We start from the raw sequence: 3,930 nt of genomic DNA on the forward strand, positions 1-3,930 counted from the left end.
GTCATACGAAGGAATGAAGACTATTACCATGTGGGTGAACCTCAAAACTCTATTATCAAAAGAGGCCAGACACAAAAGGCCACGTGTTATATGGTGGCATTTATAGGAAATGTCCAGAACGTCCAGAGATGGGGAGCAGACTGGTGCTTACCAGAAGGAGGCCGGCGGGATGGATGGCGCCGCTGGGAGGTGAGGGCGTCCCGGCCCTCTGGCGTACGCAGCACCGCGGCTTCCAACAACCAGACCTGTCACCCTGCACTCCTGCAAGCTGGAGCAAACACGGGGCTCAGGCAGCGCGGAGCGCTCCAGAGACTGCGCAGCCACACGGACCTGAGCTTGCCGAGACTGCCACGGGGGCCAGTGGGGCCGAGGGGAAGGGGCAGCCCCAGGACCCTCTGGCCGGGCCTGGGCCCTATGCCCTCCCCGGCATGACCCCTGCAGTGGCCCTGGGAGGCGGGACCCTGCCCGCCCTGGTTCCCCTGTTGCAGCCATGGAGTCTTCCAGTCCCTCCAACCCTCATTCTGAAACTGGGGTGCTGCTTCCCACATTCAGGTGCCCACCTCATGCCCCAAGATCTGCCTTCACTGGGCTCAGTGTGGGAGGAGAACCAAGGCTCTGTTTCAGAACATTTTATTTTGAAAAACGTGCAACCTAGGGAAATGTTGTCAGAATAATACAGTGAACATCTATCTACCTCGCACCCAGACTCACAAACTGCTAACCATTTACCATTCTATCTCTTTCTCTTTCTCTCTCTCTATGTGTAGACATATATACACAATTACTAGAAATTATCAATTTTTATGTATAAATATATATACACTTGATAGAAATTATATATACACACACACAATTTATGTTAATATATATGATATCAGTCTGCTAGGCTGCCCTTACAAAATACCACCGGCCAGGTGTCTTAAACAACAGAAATTCATTGTCTCACAGGTCTACAGGCTGGAAGTCCAAGGTCAAGGCTCTGGTTGGGGTGGTTTCTCCCGAGCCCCTTCTCCTTGCCTTGCAGACGGCCACCTTCTTGCTGGGTCCTGCATGTCTTTTCCCTGAAAGCACACCCATCCCCGGGGTCTCTCTGTGTCCTCTGCTTATAAGAACGCCACTCAGATTGGATTAGGACTTCCTTTTACCTTGGTCACCTCGTGCAAGGCCCAATCTCCAAAGGCAGTCCCACTCTGAGGTGCCAGGAGGGTGAGGACTTCAACAGACGAGTTTGGGGACAGGAACACACATATTCAGTCCCTAACAATATAATAAGATGATATACAATTTTTGAGCCATTTGAGGGTACACTGCAGACATCACACCCCATGACCCCTAAGAAGCAGGAGATTCTCCCACACAGCCCCCAGACAAATGTCGCACTCCCCAGATCCCACCTTGAGAAGTAACATGATCTCATCTATGATAGTCACGGATCCCTAACTTCCCCAGTAATATCTGCCCGGGTCTGAATGTTTGTGTCACTCTAAAGTTCATATGTGGAAACCCTAACCCCTGACACGGGTTTGGGGGGGGCCTTTGGGCGGTGATTAGATCAGGAGTGTGGAGCACCAGGAATGGGATCAGTGCCCTTATCAATGGGACCCCAAAGTGCTCCCTTGTTCCGTCTGGTATGTGAGGACGAACCCAGAAGAGGCTTCCTACCAGACACCGAATCTGCCAGCACCTTGATCCTGGACTGTGAGAAATAACCCCCCAGCCCCCCCCACCAGCCAGGCTGTGGTCTTCTGTTAAAGCTCCCCGAACAACTAGGATGACGTCCTTTATGGCAAAGTTTTCTTTTCTCACTTAGGGTTCGATCCAGACTCACCTGCTGTCTTTGTTCTCCTGTCTTTTTAGCTTCAGGAGCCATGTCTCAGTCTTCATGTGTCTTCCATAGCACAGATATTTTTGGAGAGTCTGGGCAGGTGTTTCAGAGAACACCCCCAGCAGGCCGGCCTGCTGGCTCCTTGTGACCTGGTTCAGGCTGGGCCTCTCAGGGCAGGACCCACAAGAATGACACTTGGTCTTCCCTTTGTGTCTCATCAGGAGGCACCAGAGGTTGGCTTGTCCCGTGGCTGGTGATGTTAACTGTGTTCACTCGGTTCGGGTGGTGGAATCCTGTGTCTTACCATCTCCCTGGGGGCACAGGAACACTCGGGCAGAGCTGCAAATGGCTTCAACCCCCTTCTCTTTTCTGCACAAGCAGAGAGGCTGCAGGGCTCTGCCCCCATGAGCCTCCACACCTATCTTGGGACTTTCACTCATCTTGTCTGGCCAGGTGAAAAGGAGCCAACGGGGCCCAGGCATGGCTCAGACCCTTCCCTAACCCTGAAGAGGTTCGTAAAGGAGACCCGATGAGGGTGGGTGGGATGCATTCCTGGAGGCTTCCTGGAGAAGGGGACCTCTAAGCTAAGCCAGCGCCATCCCAGGATCCCAGGTTCTCGCCAAAAAGTCTGTAGGGACCTCCTTCTGAGCTCATCCAGGGGGACAGCCCGGGGTTTCACTGGCCCCCCATTTGGGTGCTCATTTTGACTTTCCCCATCAGATGCTTGTGACAGTTTCCCAGCACAGTGGGCAAACCCACTCGGGCCCCCACCATCAGGGACCAGACCACTGTGCATTCTTTGAAGTTTATAATCTCTAGGAGACAGGATTTGAATCTCTTATTCTATCCCTGCAGCTTTGGAGTCCGAACCGCAGGCCAGTGTGTTTGGTGGCCTTGGAGGGAGAGAGAGGAGCTATTTTGGGTTCTGAGGGCTGTAATTTCTGCTGCTCAGAGAAAGCCTGGGGGAAGGGAGCAGGAGGACAGACTACTGGCTTCCCTCATCCAATCTCAGTTTACCCATCTGCTAAAGGGGTAAGTACTTTACATCTCACAGGAGGGATGCTGGCTGTAAAAACTCCACCCCAGAGTTGGCCCTCGGGGGCCAGAGGGAGTGACCCCCCACTCTCCTTCTGCCTCCCATCAGAGCAGGTGGACTGGGGTGGGGGTGAGCATGGTGATTTTAACCTTCGGGGGACCCCGGCTGATGCCTGAAGGCATTTGTGGTTGTCACCACTGGCAGGGGGGCACCACCATCATCTGGTGGTGGAGACCAGGGACACTGTTCAGCTCCCTATAGTGTACGGGACGGCCCCACCAAAGAGCGATCCAGCCCCAAATGTCAGCGGTGTGGGGGGTGCGAACTTACTGTAGAAAAATGATGTACCGGCGCGCCTGGGTGGCGCAGTCGTTAAGCGTCTGCCTTTGGCTCAGGGCGTGATCCCAGAGTCCTGGGATCGAGCCCCACATCAGGCTCCTCCGCTGGGAGCCTGCTTCTTCCTCTGCCACTCCCCCTGCCTGTGTTCCCTCTCTCGCTGGCTGTCTCTCTCTCAAATGAATAAATAAAATCTTAAAAAAAAAAGAAAAAGAAAAAGAATGTATCTGTCACGCATCTGGATGTCTTTCCTGTAGGTGACTTTGTGATTTAAAATGTGATTCAGTGTTACATGCAAGTATGTGTGTTACATTGTGCCTAATAATGGTGACAGACTGGAAGCAGCTGAGGCTTGTACCAGAAGGGCAATAGCTAAATACGCACTGCCTATATTCACAGAATTGAATATTAAACTGCTTTTATAAAAACGAAGTGTTCTACAGAAGCTATCCACACCCGGGGGCAGTTCTGCTCCTGGGGGACACGGTCACACCTGGGAGGGGGCCACCACTAGCATCTGGTGGGGGGAGCCCTGCCGTACCTGGGGCAGCCCAGCCACAGAGAACGATTTGGCCCCAGACGTCAGTAGTGCTGAGGCTGAGACTCCCTGGACTCGGGGAGCCGTCGGGAGGGGGACATTGGAGCCGAGATCCGAACATGCCTCCCGGGGGGATGTTTGCAAGCCCCACCTGGCAGGGGGCACAGTGGGTGCTCGCACCCCGTGGCCAACACG

General features: G+C 53.7%; 1 long non-coding RNA gene across 1 annotated transcript; it reads right to left on the bottom strand.

Moving 5' to 3' along the window:
• Positions 1 to 700: 700 nt before the first annotated feature.
• Positions 701 to 3,333, bottom strand: LOC117801874. Its single transcript, XR_004624639.1, has 4 exons — positions 3,192 to 3,333; positions 1,829 to 2,136; positions 1,146 to 1,257; positions 701 to 1,061 (listed from the first exon to the last, which is right to left on the bottom strand). It is a non-coding gene; the product is annotated as an uncharacterized LOC117801874 (long non-coding RNA).
• Positions 3,334 to 3,930: the final 597 nt, after the last annotated feature.

The sequence above is a fragment of the Ailuropoda melanoleuca genome, chromosome 4 (genome assembly GCF_002007445.2).
Source record: "Ailuropoda melanoleuca isolate Jingjing chromosome 4, ASM200744v2, whole genome shotgun sequence".
Classification (NCBI taxonomy): domain Eukaryota; kingdom Metazoa; phylum Chordata; class Mammalia; order Carnivora; family Ursidae; genus Ailuropoda; species Ailuropoda melanoleuca.